This window comes from Heptranchias perlo, chromosome 7 (genome assembly GCF_035084215.1).
Source record: "Heptranchias perlo isolate sHepPer1 chromosome 7, sHepPer1.hap1, whole genome shotgun sequence".
NCBI lineage: Eukaryota > Metazoa > Chordata > Chondrichthyes > Hexanchiformes > Hexanchidae > Heptranchias > Heptranchias perlo.
In genome coordinates, this window is record NC_090331.1 from 30897261 (window position 1) to 30912776 (window position 15516).

At 39.2% G+C, this 15516-nt stretch overlaps 1 protein-coding gene across 15 annotated transcripts in view; it reads right to left on the reverse strand.

The window, feature by feature from the left end:
- LOC137323587 (R3H domain-containing protein 1-like) overlaps positions 1-15516 on the reverse strand; it is a 119737-nt gene that overhangs the window by 101761 nt on the left and 2460 nt on the right. For all 15 annotated transcript variants that reach the window (XR_010963401.1, XM_067987231.1, XM_067987232.1 and 12 more), the window contains exon 2: positions 2770-2968. The gene's annotated coding sequence lies outside the window, so the exon portion shown is untranslated. The remainder of the gene's footprint in view (positions 1-2769; positions 2969-15516) is intronic.

Below are 15516 nucleotides of genomic sequence, written 5' to 3' on the forward strand. Positions count from 1 at the left end.
GGCACAGTGATCATAATATCATTAGGTTTAGAATAGTTACGGAAAAGGACAAGGAACAATCAAACGTGAAAATGCTTAACTGGAGGAAGGCAAATTTCAGTGAGTTAGAAAGGGATCTTGCCCAGATGCATTGGAATCAAAAATTGGTAGGCAAAACAATAATTGAACGATGGGAGGCCTTCAAGAAAGAGTTGGTTCGGGTACAAAGTACACATTCCTATGAGGGGAGAAAGGAAAGGCACCCGGAGCTAGAGCTCCCTGGATGACTAAAGATATAGAGATTAAAATGAAACAGAAAAAAGGAGGCTTATGACGAATGCAAGGTTCATAATACAGTAGAGAACCAGGCTGAATACAGAAAGTACAGAGGAGATCTAAAAAGGGGAATAAGAGGGGCAAAGAATGAGAATAGATTAGCAGCTAACAAAAGGGAATCCCAAAATCTTTTATAAACAAATAAATAGTAAAAGGGTAGTCAAAGGAAGCATGGGACCAATGGGAGACAAAAAAGGAGATCTTCTTGCAGAGGGCCTGGCTGAGGTACTAAATGAATTCTTCGCATCCGTTTTCACTGGAGAAGAGGATGCTGCCATTGTAGCAGTAATGGAGGAAGTAGTAGCAATATGGGATCGGATAAAAATAGATAAAGAGGAGGTAATTAAAAGATTGGCAGTACTCAAGGTCGAAAAGTCACCCGGTCTAGATGGGGTGCATCCTAGGTTACTGAGGGAAGTAAGGGTGGAAATTGCGGAGGCTCTGGCCACAATCTTCCAAACCTCCTTAGATCTGTGGATGGTGCCAGACGACTGGAGGATTGCAAATGTTACACCCTTGTTCAAAAAAGGGGAGGAGGATAAACCTGGCAATTACTGGCCAGTCAGCCTAACGTTGGTGGTGGGGAAACTTTAAGAGACAATAATCCAGGACAAAATAAATCAGCACTTGGAAAAGTATGGGCTAATAAATGAAAGTCAGCATGGATTGAAAGAAAAATCGTGTTTGACTAATTTAATTGAGTTCTTTGATAAGTAGCAGAGAGGGTTGATGAGAGTAGTGTGGTTGATGTTGTGTATATGGACTTTCAAAAGGCATTTGATAAAGTACCACATAATAGGCTTGTATGTGGCAGCGTGGATACAAAATTGGCTAGGGGACAGAAAGCAGAGACTAGTGGTGAACGGTTGTTTTTCAGACTGGAGGGAAATATACAGTGGTGTTCCCCAGGGGTCAGTATTAGGACCACTGCTCTTTGATATATATTAATGACCTGGGCTTGGGAATAGAGGGCATAATTTCAAAGTTTGCAGATGTCACGAAACTCAGAAATGTAGTAAACAATGTGGAGGATAGTAACAGACTTCAGGAGGACATAAACTGACTGGTGAAATGGGCAGACACATGGCAGATGAAATTTAACGCAGAGAAGTGTGATGTGATGTATTTAGGTAGGAAGAATGAGAAGCGGCAATATAAACTAAATGGTACAATTTTAAAAGGGGTGCAGGGAGACCTGGGGAAGCACATACACAAATCTTTGAAGGTGGCAGGACAGGATTAGCAAAAGAGCCAGAGGCGATATGAGGAAACATTTTTTTTAACGCAGCAAGTGGTAATGATCTGGAATGCACAGGGTAGTGGAAGCTGATTCAATGGTAACTTTCAAAAGGGAGTTGGATAAATACTTGAAGGGAAAAAAATTTACAGGGTTATGGGGAAAGAGCAGGGAAATGGGACTAATTGGATAAATTTTTCAAAGAGCCAGCATAGGCACGATGGGCCGAATGCCAACCACCCCCCCAAACATGCTGTACCTACTATGATAGCATAAAGTATCAGCACACTAATATACTGCACCATTTGCTTGTACCTTCAGTTAAACATAAGTGTAGTAATGAACTTAGGCACACTTAAGGAGGATATGAGATATATGGATGGGGGATGGTTTAAGATAAGTGGGAGAAGACTCAGGAGTGAAAATACACTACTTACTCAAAATCTCATTGCAATGCCAGGGCCAAAGTAAACAGAGTCCTGGGTTTATTGCCCAGGACATCCATTACAAAATTTGGACTGCAATAATAGCATTGTATAAAATCTCATTTGAGATTTTGTATCAGTTTTGGTCCCAACATAAAAGTACATAAGAGTGCGCAAGGTGATGGAGATAAGTAGAACGAGTGATCATCCACATAAACTGAGGAGACAGGAGCTAGGTTGAATATCCACAGTTTTACTATTCCCAGAGGGCGATTAACCTGTGGAACAGGATTCCAGAGGATGTAAAGAAGACTGATTCTTTTAAAGGAGGTGGTAGATGAACTTCTGGAAAAAGAGGTGAGCACAGCATATGGAAGGCAAGAGCAAATCATTCTGGATAATAATTACTGAGTTTCAATCCTCATGAAGCCCATGAGGAATTGGAGAGTATTTTTTGAGAGGACTTCTGAATTGGCAACTGGTCTCTTTTTTTGCCTTTCCCAGAAGGTGGGGGCAGATAGCATCAGTTTATGGGGACAAAACTGGCCAAGAATGAGCACGCGTGGGCCTGACGGTCTTTCTTTAAACCCAATACATAAATATAAGATAGACAATATGGGTGAGCATTATAATCCATCCAAGGTGGTACTTAGTTGCTATTTTTGCAGCTGTCCGATCTTTTGATTCATCCTCTAATATTTAAAAATTCACCTTTAGCAACTCAATAGATTTTTGCTGTCCTGCATTAGTACAGAAATTTACACTTTGAATCAGTTAAGGCTCTGGATTTACCTTCAGCTTTTGACAGCGATGTTTCTGTGGTAATGAGGTAATAAACAAAACCAAGGTTCCCCCTTAGTGCTGCTGATCAGGATGTCAATTGTAGTGAACCTGCTGGAAGCTGGCAAGAGGAGTCCCATGTCCTTATCACCAGTGTGGAGTCCTGGTCTGAATACTCCTTCCACCGATCAGATAAATCATTCCCAAACACCTGCAGGGTAAAAACAGAAGCACATTAACTTAAAAATGCCAGTGCAGAAAAAATTATGTCTTATCAGGTTGAAAATGTTCAAGCTCAGTAGAAAATATTAAACCAGGATCCCTTCAGATGCAATCAAAGGAGTCATAGCCACCCACACAATGTTCCTTCCAGAACCGACCTTTCTTTTCTATGCCCACACATTCAGTTTAAAGAAGCCTACACACTATGACGTACCACACTGTTTGCTCATTGAGATCAAAATGCTGCTTCAACCTAAATCAATAAAACCGAGCAAAGAAATAAGCTGGACGATAGTAAAAAAAAAAATAGGGTGTGATTAACCCTTCAGGGGAATTTTCAACCTCACTGAGAATTTTCCATCTTGCAGCAGCTGACAGTTTCTGTAAGTTGCTTAACCTTTTTTAGAACACAAGGGAAAAAAGATTGATGGATCCTCAAAACATGTTGGATATAGTATTCATAAGAGATTAGAATGCTGATGTAAAAATACTAACTGACAAAGGTGCAAATGTACAGAACTGAGAATCTGAGTATTTCATATTTTGTTGTTTGAAATACATTACATTAAGTACATGAAATAAATTCATTATGACCTGGGACATGCACTGGTCACCCCCTTCAAATGAATTATGAAGTCATTTGTTCCATTTCCAGCTTAATCTATGATTTGTTGAAAACAGATTTGATCAATCTTCAACAATGCAAACAATTTCTGTGTGATATAATTCAAAGCTTTTTGTGCACCTTTATATTAGGCTCAATTTAAATACTGTGATAAATATTGACATACAAAGGGAAATGTTAAATGCATTCTAAGTAAGGCAGTTGCAGATGTCCTTAGTTATAACTGTAATTGTTTTACGTGCTTACAGGTGATTTTAGATCATTTCATAAACTAGGAATCATCAGATTATTTAAGCAGCACGGGCTATTGTGTACTGTCGTTCAAAATATACATAACTGAATAATTTCTGCTAGAATTGCACATTATCCTTTATACCCCCCTTTGGGATTCCATTTACGTACATGGATTTATTTCCTGTTACTCTTTGTCCATCTAGGAAAGATGCAGTTTTTCATATTAGGGATGATCGTATTCAGTTCTTCAAAAGCTCCCCATCATGTGTGTCTCAACATCCAACTTTTTTGTTTTCTCCAATAGAAAGTTAGTCATTTGCTATCTATCTGCATATAGAAACTACCTATCAATTGTAAAGTTAGCAATAATAATCAAATCTTAGGCAAACACTTATAGAAATAATGGTCATCAAAAGCTATCTCCATCTTTACTCAGGACCGTCTATGCTAAATTACATATATTGTGAAAAAAGTAGCCTGCAAACCATCAAATAAAACAATTATTAACTGTTCAGTTAACTGCTGTACTGTTCCACAAATATTATTAAAAAGCTAAAGAAATCTCTCTGCCAGAGTATAAGTTTAAGGGCCTATTGCTCACCATACCATTATAAAGTGGTGTTTAAAACCTTTGCCTCCACATTTCAGTAGTAACGTTGTTGTAGCTTGAGATGCCTTGCACAGACTTCTCACTTAAACCTGAATATCTCTAAATTATTAAAATTGGTATGTCATCTTTCCATTCAAAATTCCTATGCCAACAATCCCTATGGTGTTTACAATGTCAACTGTGTTCATGCCTATGTTATGTCTGATGATACCTGACTGTCATGCTTTTATAGGATTTTCCTATTACTGTGATAGCCTGTGATGCTAGAAGAGTTTAAGAACCACTTGTAGTTGAAGGTTCTGTTCACTAGATGACACTGTGAAACACTATATTGTTCTCAGCTCTGAATTGCTACCATGTTGCAATTCTATTGTGGGACGTGAGAAAACAGATGAGATCCTTTGTTTTAAGTTAACTTTTTAATTTATATATTTTAACTGCATAATTTTTCCCCGTGCTGTCGATCTTATCAGTTCAGGGGATGCATGATGAAGCAGTCCAAACAGGCCACAAAAATGTAACACAAATATGTTTAAAAAAGACCCACAGAATGGAAGTAAAAAAGGTTCACAAATCTAAAAAAAAGGAACATTCTTGACAGCTTTGAAAATTTCTAGGAGTAACACAGTGAAGGCAGAAACCACCAATTTGCATACTGCACATATACCAATGAATGCCTTCTTGAAATGGTTAAACGTATTCAAAATATTGGATACAGGGGAACAAGTAGCAAGAAAGAGGAACAGGGCTGAAACATGACCTGTTTTAGGAACATAGGAACAGGAATAGGCCATTTAAGCCCTTCGAGCCTGTTCCACCATTCATTGAAATCATGGTTGATCTGTGACCCAACTCCATATATCCACCTTAACCAAAGGTATTAGGGGGCTAACAAAAATCTATCAATCTCAGATTTAAAATATTCTCATATCATCACAAATATTTGCCCAACTGTTAATTTTTGCATACCAATATAAAGCATTCTCATGATAAAGAGACAATCATCATAATTTGATTTCCTATGTTTAAAACCAATAAATTTCAGGTAGTGGTGGGTGAAAGGTAAAGCAGTTTGACCAATGTTTTCAATGAAGACCAAGATGATGATTTACTATAATGTTGCAAAATGGTACATTACCCAGTAACCATTCACCCCCAAACAAAGTTACTATGAGCCCTGCAATGTGCAGCAATCTATAGGGATCTTTCTTCACATCACCTTAATTATGGAACTGAACTTACCATATCCAATACAGGTTCCCCCCTCCCCCCCAAAATGATATATCTGGTGTACAAATCATAGAAATTGTGAAAACACAGTTATGTGACATTGTTTTTCAGGTCTTCGAATTCTTTGATTGAATCAGCAGCGCTGCAAATCATCCCTCGGTACTTCTTATTGTATTGTAAAATATTCATACAGAATAAAAGAACTGAGCCAAAAATCTATTTATAAAAAAGCCTATTGGTAGCTGTCCATGATAAACTACATACATTTTAGATCAAGTTAGAGTTAACAGAATTGCTTCCAAGAGTAAGTAATTATGTGACTACAGTCAAGTATGATTACCTAGTCAGACGAAGTAGTTCTTAAAGCCCCAACATTTTTATCGATTGAATGGGTCTGCCAATGGTGTGTTCATAGAGCGTTGGAGAATAAGAGTTTTATAATTAAGAGTAGGCTGCAATATGTGGTCTGCTACAATGTAATACACAATCTACTCCTCTCAATTTGAAGTTGCTTTATTTGAATTATCTATTAATTTAAATTGGAATTGTGCAAAAACCACCTCCCATTGAAAATTTGTTGCCTAATTCAAATTTCCAACTTAAATGGATTCTTACCAGTACGCCAAAAATAAAAATTTGCAATAAGCATCCAATGCCCAGGTGTGGTAGTCGTCCCCAACCTTAGTGCAGTGCATTGTCGAGGCAGAGACTAGTCTGAGAACACGGACCCTCAGAAAAAGGAGACCCTTCCCACCGAGAAGAAAATACAAGATCAAATATGTGGATGAGCACTGGAGACATAAAGAAAGCTGTGGTACAGAAATTTAAGATACTTCCCATCACCCTCTCAGAAAGTTAACATGCAGGTATAGCAAGCAATTAGGAAGGCAAATGGCATGTTGGCCTTTATTGCAAGGGGGTTGGAGTACAAGAGCAAGGAAGTCTTGCTACAATTGTCCAGGGCTTTGGTGAGACCAAACTGGAGTACCGTGAAAGATATACTTACCTTAGAGGCGGTGCAACAAACGTTAAGAAGATTGATTCCTGGGTGAGAGAATTGTCCTATGAGGAGAGATTGAGTAGAATGGGCCTAAACCCTCTGGAGTTTAGAATAATGGGAGGTGATCTCATTGAAACACGCAAGATTCTGAGCGGGCTTGACAGCCTCTCAGCATCTACCCTGTTTCCCATGGCTGGAGAGTCTAGAACTAGGGGCATAGTCTCAGGATAAGGGGTCGGCGATTTAAGACTGAGGTGAGGAGGAATTTCTTCACTCAGATGGTTGTAAATCTTTGGAATTCTCTACCCCAGAGAGCTGTGGATGCTCAGTTGTTAAGTATATTCAAGGTTGAGAGCGATAGATTTTTGGACTGTAGGGGAATCAAGGGATATGGGGTTCGGGTGGGAAAGTGGAGTTGAGGTTGAAGATCAACCATGATCTGATTGAATGGCGGAGCAGGCTCAAGGGGCCATGTGGCCCATTCTTGCTCCTATTTCTTATGTTCTCTCCATTTATCTGAAAAACGAGAATCACTGCTGATTACCAGTGGAATTATTGCAGCCAGCGGAAGAGGATGTGCACCTCAGATGGCCCTGATGTAACCTTCCTTGGCGATCCAACCTCATCTTCCTGGAAAAGGCAAATAAAATCACCGAAGAATTTGGAATTGACCCCATGTTTACATTTTGGATCAGCCGCTCTGAAAAACATCACGCAATTGAGTCCAGATCCCCACACTGGGAGGCAAGCAATACTCCCAGAAAGCATTGACAACCGGGTGTATCACAAAATTTAAGGAAATGTTATAAGGTCAATGACAGACAAAATGAAACCAGCCTTATTTACGAGCTGCACCGAAGCAAAATACTATCTTTAATCAACGAACAATACTCAGATGGGGAAAAGGGGAAAAGTAATGAATTACCATCATGATTTGCACCAGCATCACTGGAGAAAAAAAAGTTGCTGGTGATTATAAATTCCAATACTCAAGGTATTATTACTCTATCTATAACCTACAGATACAACAAAAAGGGTGTATTCTGGTGCTCTTTGAGAAGTAGCTGCATCATTTTGACTAAAGCATGGCATTGCAAGTTAGAAAAGTTGCTTTGATAGTTAATAACTGTGTAGCTCATGTGAAGTGCCTGCATATAAATGCAGTGGAGACAATGTTTTTACTGTCAAACGTGTCGTTTGTGATCTAGCCAATGGATGCTGGTAAAACTCTTGGAGTTATGCCTAGCACAAAGGATGATGACTGTAGTACTTAAGAGGCCAATCATCTCAGCCCCAAGACATCACTGCAAGAGTTCCTCAGGGCAGCATCCTAGGCCCAACTATTTTCACCTGCTTCATAAAAGACCTTCCCTCCAACAGGTCAGAAGTGGGGCTGTTCGCTGATGTTTGAACAGTGTTCAGCTCCATGCGCAATTCCTCAGATGATTAAGCAGTCCATGCCTGCATACAGTAAGACATTGACAACATCCAAGCTTGGGCTGATAAGTGGCAAGTAACATTCACACGACACAAATGCCAAGCAATGACCATCTCCAACAAGAGAGAATCTAACGACCTCCTCATGCCCATTCTGCAAGTTAATAAACTTGCCCAACGTGCTCGTAAATGGCAAATGAATTTCAATATGCATAAGTGTGAGGTGATGCATTTTGGTAGGAGGAATAAGTAGGCCACATACTTCTTGGGAAGTAAGAGTCTAAATGGAGGTAGAAGAGCAAAGAAATCTAGGGGTACAAATTCACAAATCATTAAAATGGTTTCTGAATTAACCTGCATAGTTAACAGGGCCATAAAAATGCAAACAAAACACTGGGGTTCGTTTCTAGAGGAATAGAATTGAAAAGCAGAGAGGTTATGTTAAGTACATGAGGGAGAAAGAAATAGAAGGATATGCTGATCGGGTTAGCTGATGTAGGGAAGAAGGAGGCTCGTGTGCAGCATAAACACCAGCATAGACCAGTTGGGGTGAATGGCCTGTTTCTGTGCTGTAAATTCCATGTAATTCATTGGCATTACCATCTCCGATTCCCCCACCATCAACATCCTGAAGGACACCATTGGCCAGAAACTCACTGGACCAGCCACATAAATGCTGTGGCTATCAGAGGTCAGAGGCTGGGTATTGTGCAGCGAATGGCTCACCTCCCGACTCCCCAAAGCCTCTCCACTACCTACAAGGCACAATTCAGGTGTGTGATGGATTACTCTCCACTTTCCTGGATAGGTGCAGCTGCAAAAACACGAAGTTCGACACCATCCAGGACAAAGCAGTCCACTTGATCGACAGCTCATCCAGCACCTTAAACATCCACTCTTCCCACGACTGGCGCACCGTGGCTGCAGTGTGTACTATCTATAGAATGCACTGCAGCAACTCGCCAAGGCTTCTTCAACAACACCTCCAAAACCCACGAAACTCCACTATCTAGAAGGACAAGGGCAGCTGATGCTTGGGAACACCATCGCCTTGCAGTTCCCCTCCAAATCACACACCAAACCGACTTGGACATATATCGCTGTTCCTTGATCGTTGCTGGGTCAAAATCCTGGAACTCCCGACCTAACAGCACTGTGGGAATACCTTCATGACATGGACTGCAGCAGTTCAAGACGGCGGCTCACCACCACCTTCTCAAGAGCAACTAGGGATGGGCAATAAGTGCTGGTAGCCAACAGTAAAAATATTTTGTAACACGTATAATATGGGCTGCACAATACAAACTTGGTCATAACTTTCCTTTAATTTATGAATTTTTTGCAGTATTATTCAAAGTTAATCATTTTACCTCAGTACATTGTGTCCTAAAATTAAATTTCAAGTGTTAAATCACAAATGGAGTATCACGGGGCTCTGACAATCAAGGAGCCAGTAGCAAATGAATGACAATTTTGTAGTTGGGTAACTCAAAAATACACCAGCATTACCAAAACAATAACTGAATCAAGGAATAGCAAATTATCAAAACAAAACAGAAATTCAGAAACTTGAACATCCTACAAATTTATGACAACCAATAATATCTATAATTGGTTAGTTATCACAGATTTACAACATGGACAATGCAAAAGTTGAACTGAGGAATGATCAGACTTGTAGATTAGGCAGTCTGAATACCCAGTTTTAATTCTAAATCACATTTAAGTCAAGAAAGCAAGTTCTGAACTAAATGTGGTCTTATAGTGTTATTCAATATCAGATACTGGATAATATATGATTCAGCCATTACATATTCACTGAAATAGCATAAGTCTTCTCAACAACGATGGAATAGCTAACCGTGCAATATTCAAACGATGAAATAGATTGTTAGCATTGAGGGTTAGGGTGGTGCAGTGGGTTAAGCATGCTGTCCCCTTTTAGCTCTGGAATCTGGATTGAATCCAGCACAGGCTGACAATATGAAAATCTGCCCTGTGTATGCTAGCTGTAAAGAGGTGCTGTGTGAAAGAAGCTTGAACAGTCACTCAATTCCTAGTAATGTGATCCAACAGCACAAAATTACATTTTATTTGGCACTAAATGACAATCTCACTCAGAGATCACAGAAGTGACTAGTGTGGAAACAGAAAGGTCACACTGTCATGTAGTAATGGGTGCTCTTTTGCAATTGGGGTTGAGGTTAAGGTTAAGCATAATATTGCAGTAGGGCACAAGGAGCTTTACTCTGCAGCAAACAGCTGACCTGGGAATGATTGAGATTGATACTGGTGCTCAAAATGTATGGTGCTCCATTTCTCAATGCCAACATCTCCCATATGAAAGAACAAAAATTCCACCCCGATGAAAAAAAAAGACAAACACCACATGCTGGAGTGCCAACGAATAGCATCACAGTGAAGAAAGAACTTGCAGTTATATAGTGCTTTATCACATCTCTGAGTATACCCCAGTGCTTCACATCCAGTACATTACTTTTTATTTTGAAGTGCAGTCACTGTTGTCATGTGGATAAATGTGACAAAATTCTACAGACAGCAAGTAAGATGAATGACAGTTAATCTGTTTTTAGTCGTGTTGGTTAAGGGATGAATGTTGGCCAGGACACCAGGAGAACTCCCTTCTCTTCTATAAATAATGCTATGGGATCTTTACATCCACTAGAACAGACCGACCTTGATTTAACATTTCATCCGAAGAAAGGCACTTCCAGCAATTCTTTCAGTGCTATACCAAAGTGTCAGACTTGATTTTGTGTTTAAGTCCTAGAGTGGGCTTGAGCCAACAATCTTCTAACTAAGAGGTGAGAGTGCTATTAACTAATCCAAGTTGACAACTACGAAGGGTGATGTCCCATATCATTTCACACCAATGCTCTTGTCTCATCCACATTCACAGAGGCAGGGTAAAAAAAAAATACAGATGGACAGTTATCGCTCGAACAATCATGCTTCCCAGCAGTTAAACTGGAATATACCGGCTAAGTCTGGAAGCAAGTTGCCTTACTGACCTCAGCTGCTGGTAGTGTGTTGCCCAAGACCATAAAAAGGGGAGGAAATAAAGAAGGTGTACTCTCAAGAAAAAAAGATAAAAAATAAACATTGCCCTGCAAATATGTACAAGCATTTTATTTAAGAGATATATGCAATATGAAGCAACCACATCATAAGGTTTCATGTATTTTTCATAAGAAACTTATTAATCTGTTAACAGGTGAGGCAGGAAAAGGGAGCCAAAATTTATGCTCATAATGCTGGTGCTCTATTAACAAATACTAATCTTAAAATAGGGACATTATGTGACAGAAAACAAAACATGGAGTGTATGTGCATCATGCAATTTACATGTCGATTGTGTTACACACAGGGAATCAAGACCTGGCATAGCCTTCAAGTGAGGCAGAGTTAAAGGCCAAGGGATATTTGGCGTAGAGAAGTCCCCATTTTATCTATGTTGACTTTCATATTTCTATTACAAATTCCTAGTCCCACATTTAGAATGGAAACTACCTATATAAACTTGTCAGGTTGTAATTACACTGTCCTGCCATTGTTGGCATTGCAGCACCATCACTGAGGGAGGGTGCAATTACAGCTCAACAAGCTTGTATCGGCAGTTCCCATTATAAATGTGAATATAGGAATTTACAATGAAAAAGGTTGATAGGATGTATGTGCAGACCTATATTATGTAGGTAGAGGCTTTTGTGGAACAGACTATTGTGGGTTAATGAGCTATGCCAGTTTCAACCAGGCATAAACTACTACACTTTGCTATGTCAAAATATAAAAATGTTTGGTTTCAATACTTTTTTTGATGTTTTCAGTGGTGTGGGAAAAACAGAGATGGTCTTGAAAACACCAGGCTCGCTTCAGAGGCCAGTTACCATTATTATATACAAACTTCTGATATCCTGGATTCTGGAAGTTGGAAGCTGAGAACTACCTTTCCGGTCACTAATATATCTATCAATTATACAGGTGTTCCCTTGGAAAGTTAACCATCCTAAAATGAAAGCTGAAATAAGCTGTAATCCTAACAATGTTTCCTTACTTCCACTCACTGCAGGGGAATAGGTAGGCTAATTGAGATAACAGAAGCTGAGAAACTGAAGATAGCCAGCTGGAAGGCACTCCATGCCCATCAAAGGAATTATGCCTGCAGTTCTCACAGCCGGACGCAAATAAATGCAGCTTGTTTTTTTTGGGGAGGGGGGCAGGAGAGGAAAAGCGAGGGAAGAAGACAAGAGAGAGGATTTCTCAAACAGATAACCACGGCAAAGTATATTACAGGATCAGGAAGTTGAACCATTCCAGTGCTTAGTTGAATGCCTTAATAAAGGTCGGAGTTGTCACTTTTTAAGATTGAAAAACCTAGATGAAAAGCCGAGAAACAGTGCATGATCATAGAACCTTACAATACAGAAGGAGACCATTTGGTCCAATCTGACTGTGCCGGCTATTTCCTAGAGAAATCCAAATCTATTTCTATTGCCCTGCTCTCTTCCCATATCTTAATATCTTCCTCCGCGTCAAATTTTTCCTTAAAAGATGCAATGGTTTCTGCGTCAACCACTACCCGTGGCAAAACATTCCATGCTCTATATAATGAAATTTTTCCTGACTTCTCTCCTCACTCTGAAGTCACAATTATAAATTTCAGACCCTTGGCAGTGACTCCCCAAACCAAAGGATATAATCTTTCTCCATTCACTATCAAAACCGTTCAAATTTTAAAACCACGATTAAATCTCCTCTTAGCCTTCTATGCACCAGTGGATATAGTCAAGTCTCTCCTCATAACTTTAGTTTCACTCTCTGGCATCATCCATGCAAATTTATATCCTTTATAAGAACACCCAAAACTGCACACAGTGCTCTATGGCCTAGCCAATGTTTTGTACAGATTTACCATTACTTCTTTATCTTTTACTCTATGTCCATATTTAAAACCCAGAATTCAGACCCAAAGTTGATAAGAGCAAAATAGATGGATCATGAAATAGTAATTAGATAGTGTCAAGTTTAGGTTTTAAAAGCCTGTAAATTGTACGATTAAGAGAAAATTGAATGATGTAAGGAGCTCCACAGCTTTTGGCCATGGGAAAGAATGTGTTGGAGTAGAAAACAATGAATCTTGTTTTCAACACTTGCACAGACGCAAGAAGAGGGTGAACCATTTCAGCTTAGGAGGAACAAAAGCAAAAAGCAGCAATGACCACGGTAGCATAAAATACAGAGACATAAAATGTCACAGATTAGAGGACAGAGAAAGATCACCCATCAGACAAGTCTTTTCTTGTATTTTATATTGAACTACAAGGGAGATGTCAGAAGAGCCTCCCTCAATGTGGAAGCACTATTCACATTTTTATAGGGCTTTAGCTTAACAAATTTAAGAATTGTTGAGAGTAATATTGTTTGGTATGAAAAAGGAAAGTGAGAGCTTTGGCAATTGGGATGTTCTAGTTGAAAAAGCGATGCTAAGAATGCCAATAGGTGAAAAATGAATAAGGAAAGAGCTGTCAAGGGTAAGAGGCGGTAGTTACTGGTTGGGCTTGTGAAAGGCAGCATAAAGAAACTGTCTTTGAAGAATTGAAAGAAAGAAGATTTTTTTACTGATCCACTAAAGGGCATAGATGAAGATGTCGCAATTCAACTGTTGCACTGCGACAGGGCTGGAGGCAGTTAGCACTGAGAATATGCGATTTGAAGGAAGTCAATTAATATAGAGTGGAACCATCAGCAAAAGTTCACTGGGTTGTATGAGTGAAGATCATTATTGATATGGAGGAGAGAGAGAGAGAGAGAGAGAGAGAGAGAGAGAGAGAGAGACATAGGCCAAACTGCAGAAGCTCTGAGATGCAAAAAGGGTGCAAGGTGCCATCACTGCATCACACGAAACAATCTGACAGGAAACTAGAATGCAATGAATAAAGCTTTAGTTGAAGGCCTCAAGATGGTAACTTGTGGAAGTGCAGTGCTAGATGCCGTCAATGTCTTTGGTGATCTCCAAGCTGATGACAAATGAAACAGTACTCAAGAGAAAATCGCAGTCTCAGACAGCCAACCAAACTTGATGATTCTTTTGTAAAATTTTACAAGTTCTCAGGCAGACTGCTACTGAAGTAGTTCTAACAGTAGGTTGAAGCAAAAGGCAGCATGACATCCCAGACCGCAGCGTTCGTGGTTTAGTAGTCAGGATGGCCTTCAGGGATTATATAATTTTGAAAAAGAGACTTTATTGGTCTATTAATGTTCTCACATGGAATGGTTCAATGTGGGTTTTCACCCATGATCCTCCAGACAAGGATATCCCTGATCTCAGCCAGGCCTATGCCACGTCACTTGTGAGTGGATACAACAGAGTTTAAACATAAAAGTGTAAGGAAGTTAAGTTACGTTGTTGTGATACACTTTTAAAATTCCCTTCTCGACAGCTGAACTGGCAAAGACAGAAAAGCAGGCCCCATGCACTCACACTCTTAGAACAGCACAGAACATAGTGCACCCGAAATGATTTTGTAATGAACAAGTGCATACAGTACTACCTTTACACATTTAAGAACATAAAATAACAACCAATCCATGTCCTTTATAACATGACATGGAATCATTTTTGAATGAAATCACAATATTTTGCCTATATTACCTTACTTAGATACTTAGAATAATGTACCATCACTGTATGAATGCCATTTTTGTTCAAAACCCATGTTTCATTAATTTCTATTTATTTCCTCTGGTCCTGTTTAACGATGATTGTTTTATGTAAAATTCAACAAGATAATAGGTACTTAGATAAAAAGTACTTGCTAAAATGGATCATCACAAAGCCTACCATAATAAAATTGGTGTACATACATGCAAAATTTTATTTTATGCCAAAAAATTTAGGATTCTTTATAAATAAAATGTACATTTGGGGAGCAAAATGACCAAGATGCAATTACTTAAAAGCATGAGAGTTAGTTACAAAGAGTAATCGTTATAATCCATGAAAAGTGACTCACTTTACAATAAAACACTTACAATCATAAGAGAAGGCCAACACATGTTAATTTTCTGTAATAGCTTCTAATATGCACTATAATATAATTTTCTAATATTCCTGCAACTTCAGATGGCTGTAAAGCTCTCAAGCTTCATTATCACTAATTACCTGGTTGTACCACCTCCTTGATCACGCTGCATCCTGTTTGGCACTCCCAGTTGCCCAGAAAAATGTTTTTGCTTATTTTTTTGAAAGAGCTACCTATATTCAGACATATTTTGTAGTTCCATTGTCTATCTGCAAGCTTTATATCCTTCATATAAAATGTTTGCCAATACCCACGACATGCACTAATGAAAATTAAGTTTCACTGCATGCCACGCTAC